Genomic DNA, 19305 nt, shown 5'->3' on the forward strand with positions numbered 1-19305 from the left:
TTTTGTGACTTTTCTCTGATCTCTCAACTGTCCTATTTTTGTTACCCTGATGATCATACAATAAAAGCTCACTTTATGAAATACAGCCATGTGGAAATTTTTTTTTAATAAATTGTGTCATTTGACAAGTGCACTAAGAGTGCTGAAGTGACTTCAGACCCTCTGTAGAGGAAAGGGGCAAGTTAGGACTTGTGTTCACTGAGCACCTGCTCCACTGCTTTTCTGTAATGTGACCTTGTACTTAGCTTCTCTAAGCCTCGGTTTCCTCATCTGTAAAGTGGGGACTCACTATCAATTCCCCCTGCAGTGGTTCTCATTGTCTGGGGTGATGGGGCACATTTGAAGGTATAGAGGAGTGTTTTCAGTCCTCACAATGACCGGGAGTAGTTATTGCTATCGAGTGAGGGAGTTGGGGGGCAGGAACCCAAATATTCCCAAATGCCTGGGGTGGTCCCCATCACTAGAAATTGTCCTGCCACAAACTGTTGGTAGTGCCACCATTGAAAAATAGATAAAGCCACACTCCTTACAAATTTCCCTCTGATAAACTAGTGAACACTAGATGGCAGGACAGGATGCTTTATGGTTAAGGGGGAAACAGTATTCAAAATCCCTAAGACTCTCCTACTCTATTAAAATAATAATTTAAAGTTGTTTCCTGCCTAAGCCTGCCCAATGCAATTCTGAAGTCCTCCTGCTATGCTGAAAGCATCTTAAAAATCTCTGATCAGCTCACCATCCAGATTAGACTTTATTATGAATTTAGAAACATACTAGTTGATTGACATTTTTGTGTGTTTCTGTAGCCGAGCATGAACCTATGGGGACTTCCTGGAACAGAGCCCTCACCCCATGTCCTCTGCCCGCCTCTTGTTTGTAGCAAAACTTTAGTCTCCCAGGCTACCCCGAGTTCCAGAGAGTACATTTAATCAGAGAAGTGAGGAAATGCAGAAAAAAGGAAAACAGTCAAGCAAGACAAAATAATAATAGTTTAGTCCATTAAACAAAGTCAAGCACCCTTAGTTCTCCTCAAGGGCTATAGGTAATTTTCTGAGCCATAGCCTTTGAGCTGTTTTACTGATACTGAAACCCTCACCAAGTGGAAGAAGTTAACTGTGTGTTGCCCACAAGCTCTTGGACCGCAGACCGGTTGGAATCAGAAGGTTGCTGATGTTGACTCCCAATTACCTCACCACCAACTAACGAGAAGAATGTCCGCGAGCTGATCACACGCTCCGCAACCCCCTCCCTCACCTTCCCTCACCTTGTCCTTAAAAACCTTTCCCTGGGAGCCTTCAGGGAGTTCAGGTCTTTTAACTACTAGCTGCCTGGACTCCTTGCTGGGCGCCCTGCAATAAATGCTACACTTTCCTTCACCACAACCCAGTGTCAGTAGACTGGCTTTACTGCACACAGGCAAGCAGACCCAAGTTTAGTTCAGTAACATTTCTAAAGTAGTACGTGACTTGAGTCAAGTCAAGTCAGCCATATTCCTAATGGTAAGTTGTTTCAGGTACTTCTTTGGACGTATCTGTGTCTTATTCCAGCTGCGGTGGGGCCAGCCTGCTCTGCATGGGCTCTCACAAAGTTCACCCAGGCCAAAGTTGAAAGCACTTTACCTCCTGGCCCTGATTTGCACTTTTCTCTTCTGCTCCCAGGGTTTCCTTTAGGTTACAGCCCGTTCTGGACCTTACTAGGGGCCCACAGCCAGACACAGGCAACTCGGAAGCACGGCGCGGGGGACAGTGAACCTGGGATCTCCTAGATTATAGTCAAAGGTAAGATCTTCCTCTCTTCTACCCCATTCTCTCCTAAGCGGGTGGTCCTGGGATATGCCATGTCCTAATTCTTGAAAGCACAGTCTTTTGGATCCAGCAGTCAATCATATTTTGCAACAGCCAACATATATCATCCTCACTTTGGCTTTCCTGCCTTCCTTCTTCACTCTCCCTGCCCTTCACTCTTCTTCCCTGGGATTGTACTCCTTAATAAAATAAGAGCACGTAAGCCTTCTGCTTCATGCTCTGCTTTTGGGAGATCCAGGATAAGACATAAATAAAGTGGAAAATTGAAACCATCATCTGGTTAATTCAGAACAAACTCTTGCAGAGATCAATTTGGATTAATTTTGTAAGCCAGGAAGTTAAATACAGAAGAACAGTCATGTTGCCAATTGACAAGTAAAATGAGCTGTCAACACTATTCAACCACCATGCTATGCTTCTCTCATAAGCTCACATTTGTACTCTCTGAGGTAACTATTTCATAGAATCTCCACCTTCAAACTTCCTATCCTCACTGCCATCACCTTCAACTGATGACCTGTCTGCAAATTTAATTGGGAAAATAGAAACCATCAGACGGGCACTCTTTCACAGTCTTATCACCAGGCCAACATACCCATCTGTGCCTGCTCACATCTCATCCTTCTCTCGTATTTCATCTGATGAAGCATCCTTTCTCCTGCTGGTGGCCAGTTCCTCCCTATAGATCTGATTCCTTCTGGCCTTCTCTGGGGCTTTGTTTCTTTTTATTTCTCCCTTCTTCCTACAATGATCATCTCTTTCACTCTGTGGCATTGTCCCATCTGCATTCAAAATGCTCTCCCAACTTCAAAAGACCTTCCTTTGCTGAACATTGTCCTCCAGCTATTTCCATAACTGGGCAGGACCCTACTGTCATCATTGGTGACCACCTGATATCTGTAGTGGTGTTTGTAACTGCTTAACTGTATAATGGCTTAAAGGGTTTCTTTCTCATGCTCTTGCTGACTAGGGTTGGGCTGGAGAAGAGGGAGGCTTGGGTGGTCTGCCTGACCCCCTCATGGTGCTGTGTGCAGTGATCATACTCAGTGCCCTGCTCCTGACCCCAATGCCCTCTTCTTGACTCCAACACTGCAGAAACAGTAGTTGGGTGTTTTGTGCATCTTGTTATTCATAATTCACCACAACTGTGCATGTCAGCAGTTGTTTTGGGCCCCTTGTGGCTTCCTTGTATCCTGTTGTTCGAGCTGCAGGCCTCAGCCTACAGGAGGAGGTCCCAGGCCTCAGCCTGCTTAAAAGGCTGAAAGCATTTATCAACCTGACTTTAAACTGTGCAAGTTTTTCTCTAGAGCTCTTTGCCAAGGAGCCCCTTACTAGGCATTCTGTGTTCTAGGTACAACAATATTAACAGAGTCCCAAAGTGGAGGTGAACTTCATACCAGCAGAGGGAAGGGGACCACTGCATTTCCATCTGCAAAAACAAGAACAACTTTGCAACAATTTGTTACCCTGTATACGATCTCTATGGAAACTAGCTCTGCCCCTGGTACACTTGAACTCTTACTATAAACCCCCTACCTTCTCTCCCCAGCAGGCTTATAGTCTTAGAGGAATTAGCCCACTGTGATCTCCTTTGCCTGGCAAAGAAATAAAGCTGACTTTTCTACTTCATCAAAATTTCTGTCCTCATTAAGTGAGGTATTGAGGCCGTGTTTTGGCAACATTTCTATACTTTCGTGCTTCCCTACCCTACAGGGAAAGCTGTCTCCATGTTCTCACCTTCGGTCCACTTCTTAGCTCACTTTAATTGGGCTTCCACCTCCATCAATTCCCTGAAACTGCCTTGTAGAAGTGACTAATGACTTCTCTGTTGCTCAATCTAATGATCATTTTTTACGGCTTCATTTTAACTCAGCCTCAGGCAGCAATCAACACAACCAAGCATTCTCTCCTTTAAACACTCTCTTTCCCTGGCCTCTTTTTAACCCCACTCACATGCTGCTATTTTTCCATGACATTTGCATGCTCCTCCTCCTCTTTCTGGCTGTTACTGCTGTTCATCCTTGAGACTTGGTCTAGGCCTCATTCCTCCTCATTACATACTTAGGCATCCTTATATTCACCCCTGATTTCAAATTATGTCATTTGCAGATGACTCACAAGTATATATCATCAACCAAGACCTTTCCTCTGACCTTTATTTCCATTTCGTGCTTACTATCTTATCTTAGAATCACAAACACACTGTAGTCTCAGCATGTCCAAAATCCCCACCTTCACTATTTCTACCCCACCTTCCACTCTGCCCAAGCTGGTTGTATTTCGGTGTTTCCTGTTTCCGTGGTTGGTATCACTGTCTGGCAAGTCATATAAGCAGAAACACGATTCAGAGCAAAGCACCCCCTTTAACCAGTCCATCACTAAGCATGTCTATTTGTAGAGGTTTTAAAATCGTTTAATTAACTTAATTTCCATTAAATCTATTTAAAAATATTTCCTGAACCATTCTACTTTGCCACCACCACAGCCACCAGAGTGTGTCAGTATCTCTTGCCTGGATTACTCCAAGTTTTGTTCACCCAGCAGCCAGAATGATGTTTTGAATTTCCAAACTTTTTATTTTTTAATTTTAGTATAGTTGATTTTCAATGTTGTGCTAGTTTCTGGTGTACAGCATAGTGGCTCAGTTATATTTACCCATATATTCTTTTTCATATCCTTTTTTCATTATAAGTTATTATAAGCTATTGAATATAGTTCCCTGTGCTATACAGTAGGACCTTGTTGTTCATCTATTTTACATATAGTGGTGTGTATCTTCTGATTCAAAACTCCTAATTTGTTCGTCCCCCCACCCTTTCCCCTTTGGTAACCGTAAGTTTGTTTCCTATGTCTAGGAGTCTATTTCTATTTTGTAAATAAGTTCATTTGCATCATTATTTTAGATTCCACATATAAGTGATATCATATGATATTTGTCTTTCTCTGTCTGACCTACTTCACTTAGTATGACAATCTCTAGGTCCATCCATGTTGCTACAAACAGCTTGAATTTCCAAATCTGATTGAGTTACCTGGTTGCTTAAAATCTTTAAATGGTTTCTATGTATTTAGAATAAAACAAGGAATCCATAATCCAGCCTTTATATTCCACATGTTCTGGCCTCTACCTACCTCTCCAGATTTACTTTCTTTCACTCTTTGTGCTTCTGACTCATTGGCTTTCTCTCAGTTCCTCCTAATCTTACACCCTCCACTTCAGTACCTTGGGGTAGGCTTTTCCCCCTCCCTAGAATGCCCTTTCTTGCCCTTTCTCTTGTTGGTGCCTGTTCAGTCTCCAGGTACAAGTCTAGGAATCATTTTTTTTTAATGCAAGCATTCTCTGAGTTTCCAACCAAGTCAAATTCCTATTGTACAGTCCATCCTAGGAACCAAGACACCAAGAATATGATGTCAAAGAGAGCATGTCCGAAGGGTTCACAAGGGTTTGAATTAAAGTAGTGGCTTTAGAGATTAAAAGTCAGTACCTAATTTGAAATATCCCTGGAAAGCAAAATTATTTTGATTTTATAGCTACTTTAATGGTGGTAGGGAATAAAAAGAAGGTTGGAAGAAATTTCCAAAGGTCTGACCACATAGAGAGAGGTTCTTTGTTGGAAGATGGCAAATTAAAGAGCAGAAATAGATTTAATGGCAAATTAAAGAATCGATGCCAGTTAATAGCTAGCAAATTTACATACTAATTTGCACTTTGACTCAGCAGTTATACTTCTAAGACTCTACCCTAAAGATAAATGGATGACAAAACACTGAAAACAACCCAATGTCATTAATAGGGGATTAGATGAACAAGTCGTAGCACATACATATAACAGAGTACCAAGCAAATGTTAAAAAAAAAAAGGAGTAAAAATTTCTATATATACTATGGAGTCATCTTCAGGATATAGTATTAAGTGTAAAAAGCAAGGAAGAGAAAGTGGATAGTATGTTACCACTTACCTAAGAAAGGAAGGAGAGGATCCATCTATATATATTTGCTTATATTTAAAAACACAACAAATTTCTATGGTATCACACAGGAAACTATATTCAATATCTTGCAGTAACTACAATGAAAAAAATATGAAAAGGAATATATGTACATATATGTATGACCAAAACATTATGCTGTACACCAGAAATTGACACAAAATTGTACACTGGGTATACTTCAAATTAAAAAAAGATCCCTGAAGTAAAAAAATAAATAAAAATTAAAAAAAAATTGCTTGTATTTGACATTTGCAAATGTTAAGCACTTATATAAAAATAAATAAAAAACAAATTTCTTCTGCATAGCACAGGGAATTATGTTCAATATCTTGTAATGAAAAAGAATATGAAAATGAATATATGTGTATATGCATATACATGACTGGGACATTGTGATGTACACCAGAAATTGATACACTGTAACTGACTGTACTTCAAAAAAAATGTATTTGCTTATATTAAAAAACAAAGTTATAAACCATAGACATTTTAAATAGTTACCAATAAAGTAGGGGCATAAGACTGCAATGCAGAGCTGTTGAAGTCTTAGTCAACCCAATGAGGAGCTCAAAGGCAGAGATTCAGAGTTCTGGTTGGGTAAAAATTGCCAAGCTGTAGTATACTGCCTGCGCAGGTTGTCATAACAGAACGCCACAGACTGGGTGACTGAAACAACAGACGTTCGTTTTCTCACCATTCTGGAAGTTGGGAAGCCCAAGGTCAAAGTCACACAGGGTTTAGTCCCCAGTGAGAGCTCTCTTCCTGACTTTCAGAGAGCAGCCTTCTCTCTACATCCTTACAAGTCCTTTCCTCTGTTTTCACTAGGAGAAAAAGAGATCTCTCTCTCTCTTCTAATAAGGCCACTAATCACATCCTCAAGGCCCCATTCTCACGACCTAGTCTAACCCTAATGAACCTCAAAGTTCCCATCTCCAAATGCCAACTGTCTTAGTCTGTTCTGCCTGCTATATAACAAAATACCACAGACTGGGGAGTTTATAAATAATGGGAATTTATTTCTTACAGGCCTGGAGGATGGAAGACTGGATGTCAGGGTACCGGCATGGTTGTGTGAGGGCTCGCTTCTGGGTCACAGATTTCATGCTGTGTCCTCACACGGCAGAAGGGACTAGGCAACTCCAAGAATACTAATCCCAGCCATCAGGGCTCCACTCTCATGACTGAAGAACCCCTCCTTTTTGACCTAAGCACTTCCCAGAGGCCCCACCTACTGATACCATCACCCTTGGCGTTAGTGTTTCAAAATGCCAGTGCGTCTATACATGTGTACATATAGGCAGGTCTTCCCCTTGTGCCTTGGTTCCCTACTCTGTAAAATGGAAATTTTGAGAGTATCTATCATACTAATTTATTGTGTGAATTAAGTGGGGTATAATATATTTATGCATTTAGCAGCCTAATGCCTGGAATGCCTGGAATATGGTTAGCACATCTTTTTTTTTCCCAACAGGATCACCGTTGCTCTTGCGCAGGACAATTTATTGCACAACACTCCTGAGTCCCACCCACTACTTACATACAGCAAACCCCAGTCATAGTGACTATTAAAGAAACGTCATCCCATGTTTCCCAGTACCTCTGGTTAAAAACCACATTTATAAGATTTTTGGAATAGGAGGCATAAAAATAGGTAGATAAATGTAAAAACTCTTCCTTCTATTTCTTTGGTGAAACAGAACCCTTTATACGCAAAACAAAACAGAAACTAAAGCAATGTCATGTATTGAAAAATGCATGGGACTGGGAATAAGAAGGCCTGGGATCTTTTTTTAAATTCAATTTATTTAAACTAAAAGTGAAACAAAATGAGACAAAACAAGTAAACCAAAAAATGCAGCTCACTCAAAATCTGAGCTCTTGGTTTTTCTCTATTTTAAGCAAGTGCCTTAGTCTCTCTATGATAATTTCCTTCTTATAAAATAAGGTCCGAACTACAACTAAGAGTTCTTCTGGCTCTAAGGTTTAATGATTTTTACGCAGGAAAGGAATAATTCTGCTGAGATACCTTCTTTCTGTGGCAAAGGTGCACACTCAGACCAGTTCTGCAACTTGTCAATTATGAAGGGGAGGAGTGTAGAGTCTATCATTCTTTCTCCTATTTAGATATAATCAAATCATCCGGATTTCAGATGACAAAGCCTCGCAAGAGTTTAAACAGCCTCCCAAGTTTTTTTCAGATGAAGTTATTTTTTGTTTGTTTGTTTACATGAACTCACAGTCTTGTGTTTTCCTCTTTAGCTCTCTTTCTGTTTGGATGAATCTGTTTTCCTGGTTTAGAATGCTCAACTTCCTTTCTCATTTGTCTACACATTTTAGAAATCTGAGCATTTCAGTTTGTTATCAAATCCCTCATGATAAAATGTAGTTTCTAGGGAGTACTCCCATTGTGTCGCTGAAATATAAAACATTCACCATGAATTGAGCATCTTCTTTGGGACTTTATGTACATTTTTTATTTAATCTGCGCAGGAACACTGCAAAGCAGAGCTAGCTCTCCTCGTGTTACAGGTCAGGAAACTCAGGGACAGGAAGCTGAAGTAACTTGCCCGTGGTCACACAGGCTAGTAAGTAGTTCAGCCTGTCTGACTCTGCACCACCATAATACCGGGATTCACCAGATGAATCATGTAGGTAATTCAAGGAAGACACCCACTATCCTCACATTTCCAAGATGTTTCTGGATATATTTCTCTGTCCCCTTATTTGAAAATTAGAAAACATGCCTCTCTAGTCAAATCTCTATCAAATTTTAGTATTAAACCAAGAGTCAGCTAAACTATTCCATTGAAGAATTCTCATCGTTTTAACAGTAAAAATATGTAATAATAGTATATTTTCTCAGAAATTATTATTTTAAAAGATGATTTTTTTAATATAGGCATTAATCCACAAAGAATTTCCACGTCTACATCTTCTCAGTGCATTCCCACATCAACCCAGTGTATAAGGTCTGTAATTCTCACTCTCCCACACTGGGAACTGAGGCTTAAGAATAGATAGCAACTTGCCCAAAGCTACACAGCTACTTAGGGACCGACTGACTGGGATTCAAATTGCTGATTCTACTTGCTATGATATTTCCATTGTGCTACTTTTCCTTCAAAATCAGAAATACCTTGGAATCAGAGAATTCCAATGAACTCAGAGGTGTATATATAAAATCAAAGGGGGTAGAATGATATTACATAAAAGCTCAAAAAGAGCAGAAAAACTACCCACAGATGTCAGAAGGGTCTTCCCAGGAAATTTTATCTTATTGTACATTAAATGTTTTAAAATTTATTTTGTTATGGATGGTTTATTGACTCACTCATTAATTCAGTATACATTTGGGGGTGTGTGTGTAATTGACAAGCCACTGAACTAAACCCTATGAGAACTGTAAAAAGGAGTATGACACCATCACTGACCTCATGAAATGTATAGTCTCCGAGTGCATAAATAACTATAACAGCAGTTGGAATGTTATAAACACAACTAGAGCTGTGAATAGAATGTTACAAGACACTAGCAGAGGAAAAGGAGGGGCAACATAATTTTAATTTTTTTGTCTACATTAAATATATATTACTCTTGTATTAATAATAAAAAAGATTCTTTTTTTTTTGCTTTTTAGAGAAGAAAGATGCTTAAATTCATGGAAGAGAAACAAAGGTATGGAACTGGCCACAGAGAGTCGAATATACAGACCAACTTCCTTTTCTTTGCCCAGTGAATTAACAGGAGAAGGAAAAGTAGCCGCCTTCCCCAGTGAAGTTACAAGGAAATGATGTAAACTGGGGAAAACTAGATTCCAATGAAGATAAGCAAATGGAAAGATTTTTTTAGGCCTGGGGTGGGGTGGGTGGAATCTTGGCTATCACCTTGCGTAACCCTTCCCCTCATTTTCAAGTTGAAGAAATTGAGGCAGAGGTAAATAAAGATGCTCGTCCAATGCCACATAACCAGCTGGAACAGAGACAGAACTAACATGCATGTTTCCAGGCCCCACACTGCTTTCACTGATTGACTAGCAGGATGCGGAATGCTGTTGGAGGCACGAATAAGAGTTCAATTATCTCTATCGGATATCTACAGGTGTGCCTCATACATAATAGGCATTGACTAATTGTTCACTGAGTGAATAAAAACTTGAGTTAGTAATATGTTATTTGATGTTATAAGGACAAATAAAATGATATCTACAATAGACATCTGTCTACTTGACATGCTGAATAACTAGGGATATTTTAAATTTTACGTGTCAACATTGAACTCCTGACCTTCCCTCCCGAGACCTGCTTCTCTCTTGGTCCTTCTTCCCTCTACTGATGGCAACGCCATCCTTCTCGTAACTCAGGCTACACGCCTCCAAGTCATCTTTGACTTTTTCTCCTACCACATATCCATTTTGTCAACAAATCCTATTGATTCTGGGTATCTCCAGACTCTGACCTCCCTCTCCACCTTCTTTCCCACTACCGCCTTAAATCAATCCACAACTGTCTTTCTCCTGGATTACTGCAATCACCTCTAAACTAGAATCCCTGCCCACATCCGGTCCACTCTCAAAAGAGTCAGAATGGTTCTTTTAAAGCTTAAACCAGATCATCATTCCTCTGACCCCAGCTCTAAAATAGACTTATTTCACTTTGAATTAAGATCAAAGTCCCTTCAATGGCACACAAGTCTATAGCATCTTTATTCATAATAACCAAAAAGTGGAATCAACCCAAATGTCATCCCATGGATGTACAAACAACAACAAAAAATGTGGTGTATGCATACAATGGAATAATACTTGGTAAGAAAAAATATGAAGTACTAATAACATGCTACAACTTGGATGAACCTTAAAAACATTACCCAAGTGAAAGAAGCCAGTCAACAAAGACCATATAGTGTATGACTCCATTTATATGAAATATCCAGAATAAGCAAATCCACAGAGACAGAAAATAGTTTAGTGATTATCTAGGGCTGGAGGGATTGGAAGAAATAGAGGGTGACTGCTAATGGGTATAGGTTTCTTGTGGAGGTTATAAAAATATTCTAAAATTGTGGTGATGGTCACACAGCTCTGTGAATATACTAAAACCATTGGGTGTATTTTATGGTGTATGAATTGCATCTCTATAAAGCTGTATACACACACACTCTCCTAAGGGAAAGCCCACTACACTGCCCGATGGTTCCAGATACAAGATAAAGGCTACATCACATTTGCCCAAGAGAGGAAAATGGAAAAAAGGAAGGTCTAAGAGGGGAGGCACAGTCCAGGGTCAGGATGCAGAACGCAATCAGCAAATATGGAACTCAGCGTGGACACTGAGAAAAGTAGAGTTGGTTTGGGACACTGGCTGCTAAGAGATGAAACCCCACAGCTGTGTCTTTGATCTGATGAATATCAATAAAGCAGCCCTCAAATGAGGAATTTGATCTGACAATATTTAAAATTATCGTTAAGTCTTCCCGAAGTGTTTGTGTGTGCCATCCCAGCTGGTCATTCATTCATTCATTCACTCACTGACTCATTCAATTACTTACTAGTTCAATTATTTACTAAGTTGATTATTTACTGATTTGGCAAATATTTGCTAAGTGCCAAGCACCAAGGAAACGAAAGTTGAAAAAAAGAAAAGGTTCGTATACTAATGGAGTTTGAGATCTAGTGGAGGAAGACAGGAAAAGAAACAAACAAGTAAAATTCATAAATTCTATGGAAAAAAACAAAGCGAAGGCATCAGGAGGGAAGCAGACATGGTGCATAAGAAGGGCTGAAGGAGGGGAACATTCCAACAGAGGGAAGGAACATTCAGTGCAAAGACCTGGCACCGTCCTGCCTCCACCGTTCTGTGTCCCGTTTCCCCATCTTCTGACACTGAAAGAAAGAAAAGTTTCTGTTGGACTGAGGAAAAACAATACCCTCAGTAACTCAAGGGATTAGGTTTGTAGGACCGCTTTAACAAATCGCTGCCAACGGGGTGGCTTAACACAATGGAAGTGTGTTCTCTCACCGTTCTGGAGGCCAGGACTTCCCTCTTAGGGCTCTAGGAGAGAATTCACTCTTTGCCTCCTCCACCTTCTGGGGGGCTGCATCGCTGCCATCTCTGCCTCCATGTTCACGTGATCTTCTCTGTTGTGTGTCTGTGTCTTTTCTTCTCCTCTCTCTCATAAGAACACTTCTCATAGGATTCAAGTCCTACCTGGGTAATTCAGGATGCTCTCATCTCAAGAGCCTTAATTTAATTACATCTAAAAAGACCCTTTTCCCAAATAAGGTCATGTGCACAGGTTCTGGCCATTAGGACATAAACATATCCCTTGGGCTGTGACTGTCAAATCCACTACCCTCAAATGAAGGTGTTTTAGTTCTCCTTTGCCCTCATTATAAACTTCCTCGCATTTCCCATCTCCCCCCACCAAGTTGAAAGATTGTTTTTTTGAAGTGTTTTTTTTGGGGGTGGGGAGCATAAGCAGTGTCTATGAAGAACTAAGTGAGGTAGACGATCAAGAATTATCTGAGGTAGAGATGTTAATGTGGCCACAGCCAAGAATGTGGTCCAAGGGCCACATGGGACTGGTAACTGTTTTGCAGTTGGGATGACAAAGTGGGTTAAACTTCCAGAACAGTTATTAACTCTCTGTTGGCCAAACATCAAAGAGATAAAAATTTTTTGAGTAAAAGTAGATTAATTTAGAGAGATTCATACTCCATAGAGTGTAGACTGTGAGAAAGGCCATGAAGTGTGGGAGTTCGGTGCTTAGTTTAAAGTAAAAGTAGTTACACACTACATAGACAGAGTGTGGGCCGTCTTACTCAGAAGGGACAGCAGCCATGAGGCCCAAATAGATAAATCTAATCAGTGTTAACAATCTGGATAATGGAAGAAATTCTTCTATTTTTCCCTTTTTCTATCCATACCGTACATAGCTGTTTCTTTCCTTATTCATTCATACTTTTGTTCCCTTTTTATAGTTTTTATTTTTGTGATATATTACACATGCAATACAGTGTAAAGCCTTTACTTTCACACATTAATTTTCGCAGTATTAAATTGTACATATATACACACCCATGTAAACACCACTTGAATTAAATATCCAGAAGGCTTCCTCATGGCTGTGCTCAGTTAATAACCCCTCCCCAAAGATGATCACTATTCTAAGTTCTAGCACCATAAACTATTTACCAATTTTTAACTTTTATAAAGCAATATAGTATGCATTTTTGTGTCAATTTCTTTTTTTTTTCAACATTATGTCTGAGAGATTCACCTACACTTCTCTGTGTAGATGGTCATTCTTTTTCACTGCTGCATAGTATCCCACTGTATGATGTATCCCAATTTATTTAGTCATTCTATTTTTGATGGGCATTTGTGTTGCTTCTGTTTGTGAACTATCATGAAAAAACTACTATGAATTTTTTTGTACAAGTCTTTTGATGGACATAGGCCCCCATCTTTTTGGGCATATCCCTAGGAGTGGAATTGCTATGCCATAGTATAGACATATATTTAGTTTTAGTAGCTATTGCCAAAGAGTATTTCAAAGCAACTATACCAATTTTCACTCCAATTGGTCCACATCCTCATCAACACTTGATATTGTCAGGATTTTTAATTGTAGCCATTCTGATAGATATATAGTGGGTTTTTTTTTTTTACTTCAAAATAATAGTTGCAAGTTTACCAAATTGAATTTAGCTGTACACTGAAGTAGTCATATGACAGACACAGAAGGCTTATTTAAGGAACACATGGATAGTTCAATTTAAAAATGTTTGACTCCATTGAGATTTAAGGGGAAAGACATTATAATCAACACAACAAATGCTCCTGTCTCCACAAAATTGATAAAGCTCATAATTTGGGGAGAGAGGGCATTTAACAACCTAGGAATGGGGCAGAACTCTGATAGCCAGAGAAAAATGTATATCTATCAAAAGATTTTCAATAAAATACAAATATTTTCTACCAAATTAATTCAAGACAGAAAAATAAACCTATTCCATGAAAAGAATTTTTACAGATGAAAAAACAGAAATGGTCCACATAAAAGATAAAACAAATGTTCAACCTCCCTTGAAACCAAGGGAAATACAAATTAAGCCTCGTGTAAATGCTATTTCTCATCTATGAGCCCGACAAAAGTTTTAAAATCAGATAATATAAAATTTTGTTGAGGATATCGAACAACAGAAACACTCACTATAGTGGATTTAATTTGCATTTCCCTAACGACTAATGATGTTGAGCACCTTGTCCTAGGCTTATGGGCCATTCATGTGTCCTCTTTTGTGAAATGCCTACTCGAGATTTTCCCCTTCCCCACACAATTTTTAAAAATTGGGAGATTGTCTTATTTTTCAGACTGATTTGTAGTTCTTTATACATTCTGGATAGATATAAGACCTGCTTGTGGATATATGCATTTTCCTAATCTGTCCTAATTGCCTTTTCACTTTCTTACATGTATATTTTAGCTGTTAGCAAACTTTTTCTGTAAAGGGCCAGAGAGTAAATATTTTAGACTCTGCAGACCACGTGATCTCTGTTGCAACTACTCAACTCTGCCTTTGTGGCACAAAAGCAGCTGTAGCTAGCCATATGTGAAATGAATAACATGGCTGTTTTCCAATAAAACTTTATTTGTGGACACTGAAATTTTAAATTTCGTATACATTTTGCATATCATGAACTAGTCTTCTTCTTCTGAGTTTTCTCAACCATGTGATAATGTAATAACCATTTTGGGCTCACAGGCTGTACAAAGACATGTGGCGGGCTGAGTTTAGTCTATAGGCCATAGTTTGGCAACCTTGGATGTATTTTCTAAATATAAGTTCTTAATTTTAATGAGTTCCAATTTATATCTCTTCTTTTGCCATTATTGCTTTTTATTTCCATATAGGAAAGCTTTTCCTACCCTAAGGTTATGAATAGGTTCTCCTTTGTTTTATTCTTAAAGCTGTGTTTTATCACTCATGTTTATGCCAGTGATCCATCAGGATTAAGTTCTGTGCATGGAGTGCAGTAGAGGTTTTACACTTTGGTTTCTATGTACTCAGGTTGTGACGTACCTTCTCCAGCTTTACTGTGTAGCCCTGCCTTAGCTTCTCTGTGAAACTTTCCTTGATGGCTCCATGTCGAACTTAAGACTTTCTACTTGTCTTTTATTCAGCTACTTTTTGACAACTTATTATGTACCATGAGGATATCGAACAACAGAAACACTCACTATAGTGGATTTAATTTGCACAAAGGTTTGGCTTTTGTCTGAAGGGTACATCTTTTGAAGAAAACAGTTAAGTCTTTGCAGTACAATGTGATAAGTGCCATGAGATAATATGGCAGGTATTTGTTTATGTTTTTCTCCCACAAAAAAGGATTCATTTGAAGGGACCATAAGCTTTCATTTGAGTACCTTTAGCATCTGGCATGAATTCTAATTAGAATAGGTGCTCATGAAAATGTATATGTGATTAGAATGAAGAAATATCCATACACACACAGTGAATAAATGCACATGTATGTATACAGCAAATATGTATATGGAGTATGTATACATATAAATTCAGTAAATAACGCACTGAAATACATATGTATGTGTATATATACACACCCATACCCCTTCACACCTACCCATCTTCCCAGACACACACAGCTGAAGTACCACTTGAGGAAACCTCTAATCTTTCCCTTGTGGACCTTAGACGGAGGACAAAGTTATTCAGTATAGATTCATAATTAAATTCTCAGGGGCTGTTCTATCAGACTGTCTAGGTTCAAATCCAGGCTCCACTACTTAGTCACCTCGTACTTGTAGACCAGTTTCTTAACTTTCCCGTGCCCCAGGAATCTCCTCTGTAAAGTGGGAAAACCTCCCTCATAGAGCTGTTTAATGAGTTCATACGTCTAAAATAATTAGAGGTCTAAAGTCTCAGTGAAGACAGGGATTTTTTTTTTAACTGAAGTACAGGTCAGTTTCCGATGTTGTGTCAATTTCTGTGCACAGCATAATATTTCAGACATTCATGTACATACATATATTCCTCTTCATATTCTTTTTCATTATAGGTTACTACAAGATATTGAATATAGTCCTCTGTGCTACACAGTTAGAAACTTGTTGTTTATTTTATACATAATAGTATCTGCAAATCCCAAATTCCCAATTTATTCCTGCCCACCACCTTCCCCCTCGGTAACCATAAGTTTGTTTTCTATGTCTGTGAGTCTATTTCTGTTTTGTAAATAAGTTCATTTGTGGCCTTTTTTAGATTCCACATATAAGTGATACCATATGGTATTTTTCTTTCTCTCTCTGGCTTGCTTTATTTAGAATGACAATCTCCAGGTCCATCCATGTTGCTGCAAATAGCATTATTTTATTCTTTTTTATGGCTGAGTAGTATTCCATTGTATAAATATACCACAACTTCTTTATCCAGTCTTCTGTCAATGGACATTTAGGTTGTTTTCATGTCTTGGCTATTGTATATAGTGCTGCTATGAACATTGGGGTGCAGGTGTCATTTTGAAGTAGGGTTCCTTCTGGATATATGCCCAGGAGTGGGTTTCCTGGGTCGTATGGTAAGTCTATTCCTAGTCTTTTGAGGAATCTCCATACTGTTTTCCACAGTGGCTGCACCAAACTGCATTCCCACCAGCAGGGTAGGAGGGTTCCCTTTTCTCCACAGCCTCTCCAGCATTTGTCATTTGTGGACTTTTGAATGATGGCCATTCTGACTGGTGTGAGGTGATACCTCATTGTAGTTTTGATTTGCATTTCTCTGATAATTAGTGATACTGAGCATTGGGAATTTTTATCTAACTTGGCTCATTGCTGAATTCCTAGCTTGTAGAAGAGTGTTTGGTACCTATCAGGGGCTCAGTAAATATATGTTCATGAATGAGAAATACAGGATCATGAAAATACCAATAACTGTGGGCTGTTACTACTTCACACATGATTAAAAAATTCTGAATTCCTGTTGTAACAATTCCCTATCCCCCAACTATGACAGTGTTCCCTCTATGGGAGTCACAGCATTTTTCTATAATGACACAAGGTGGCAGCATCAGTCTCCTTTTGCGTTATCAGCCAAGCCCCAGTTTTACCCATTCTGGAGGCAAACTCTCTGCCACAATTTTGTTTGCAAGTTCCTCTGTCCATTCTAGATTTTTAAGAAAATTTAATGAACAGCATTAATTATTGGAATAACATAAGGTTAGCTCTTAACTGTGCTAATTTCCAACTAAGGAAAAGATTGCTGCCTGTAGAAAGGTAAAAATACTGACATGAATCGAGGCTGCTTTACAGGAACACCACTGTTTTGGGTTCTTCAAGCTCCTTTTTTGTAATAAATAACTGCTTGACAAACAATGAACCTAAATCTTCCTGTTCAGTGACACGAAGTGCAACAATGTTGTTCCTTTCCAAGTCTATGAGAAAATAGAAAACAAAATAAACCTTCTCCTTCGTCTTTTTAACAAAGCTGCAAGGTTAATTCTGCAGTCCCTCTAATTACTCTGTGAAACCACTGTTGAGAAGCAGAAATTTCTGAGCACTTCTGAGAGTGTAAAGAAAGGAATCTTGGCTTCGAAATTAAGAGATCTGGAATTCGAGTGCTTTAGGAATCTCCTTACCTCCAGCTTTAAGTAAATCTCTTATCTTTCAAAAATTCAGTACCTTCAGTTCTAAAACCAAGATAACCATCTCTGCCTTACCTACCTGAAATGAGATCAGTGAATGTAAATGTCTTTGTAAACTGTAAAGGGCTCTATTTTCCACTGCATGAGCTAATGTTAGAATCATTTCCATTCTACCTTCGGGGAAAGCCATTTCTAACCAGTTAAATGGGCTTGCCTCAGTTTTTCTCATCTATAAAATGGGCTAATGATAGCAACCCCACCTACTAGTGAGTGGTAAGAATAAAATAATAGCTGTGAAAGTGCCTTTAAAATGAAAGTACTCTCACATGTACAAGATTATTCTTGTAAGCAAATAGCTTTGCTTGAGTTTCACAAACAATCCTGAAGAAAACAGTGTATAACTAAACTGTCTAAAAGAAATAAACATGTTTAATTTACCACCTTCAGAAATCTCAAGAAATTGCACATTAAAAAAAAAGACAATTATAGAGATGCTGAAGGTGTTATTGCATTTAGGGGAAAATGAATAAAATTAAATGGTACATTCAGAGTTAGTACTGGATAAACACTTTTCAATATCCGTATTTAAACTAGGTATATTGTAAAAAATAAAGCATTCATTTAAAATGTGAACATTCAATTAACATTTGTCAACTACCAATTGTGTACCAAGTATTTTCAAATGTATTATTTCATTTTTATTGTTTTAGTCCCTGGAACCAGAGAAGAACATCAGTCCCATTTTAAAGTTGAGGAAACTAAGGTTCAGAGAGGTTGTTCAGTGTATTTCAGGTCAAACAGCAGATCCAAGATATTCAGACCTCAAACCTTTTGCTCCTTCGTGTCTTTTCTCAGGACCATTACTATGGAGGCCTCTATTCAGTCCTGTGGGAGCACTCCTGATATTGAATCCAACACTTACAGCAGCAAGCCAACAAATTTTATTTAGTAAAAACCAGAAGTGGAATGTAAGAGTTTTAAAAAGTCTGGACAAATGGGTACTTGTTAGCCAAAACTTAGCTCTCCTTAAGTGAATTTCAATGGCTTGAGAAATTTGGGCTCTGACCTTTTGACTACACAATTTTATGTAAAGGAACTCAGTTACCTTTCCCTTAAACATTTCCAGAGCCAATTCATGCCCTTTCAAAAAAAAAAAAAGATTAATTATTAAATGTTAGGGGTTAAAAAGAGAGAGAAATAAAATTATGAGGTAACAAGAGATCTTAAAAATGAAGGCCTTTTAAATCTCTGGGGAGGTATCAGTTATTTAAGAATGATGTGCTGTTGTTGCCACACATAATAAGTTAATCTTAAAAAGGCATTTATCCTTGCTGATGTTACAGTTTTTATACAGACTTGCTCAGTGGACTGGATGTCGTTTTCAGGTGTGCATTATGGTAAACAAAACTTACCAGGAATTTTAATTACTTAATTACTTTGAAAGGACACCATTCTAAACTATCAAGTCTGTTCCGTTGGATTTTACTTGCTAGTTGGACTGTTCAGTTTTAGGATTGGAAGTCAAGAGGCCTTCATATATGCATCTGAGGAGGCTGTTTTATTTTCTGTTATCTAAAGAATGGTATTGACACTCTATTTATGACTTGTTCAAGTCAGTTTTAATGAGTATCTGTGGTGTTCTGTTCCCTTGAAAAGTTATCCAAATGTTGTTTTGCACACAACTACATGCATCAATTAACACCATGATCTTTTCGTTATGAAAAAAAATTACCCACAGAGCCTTGTAAATGGAAACATAAAGCTCTTATTTAAACATCCATTTATTTGCCCTTTTATTCACTCCTGGAATAACAGATTTTGATCCTTCTTAATAAGTAGCTGAGTTT

Source organism: Vicugna pacos, chromosome 13 (assembly GCF_048564905.1).
Source record: "Vicugna pacos chromosome 13, VicPac4, whole genome shotgun sequence".
NCBI lineage: Eukaryota > Metazoa > Chordata > Mammalia > Artiodactyla > Camelidae > Vicugna > Vicugna pacos.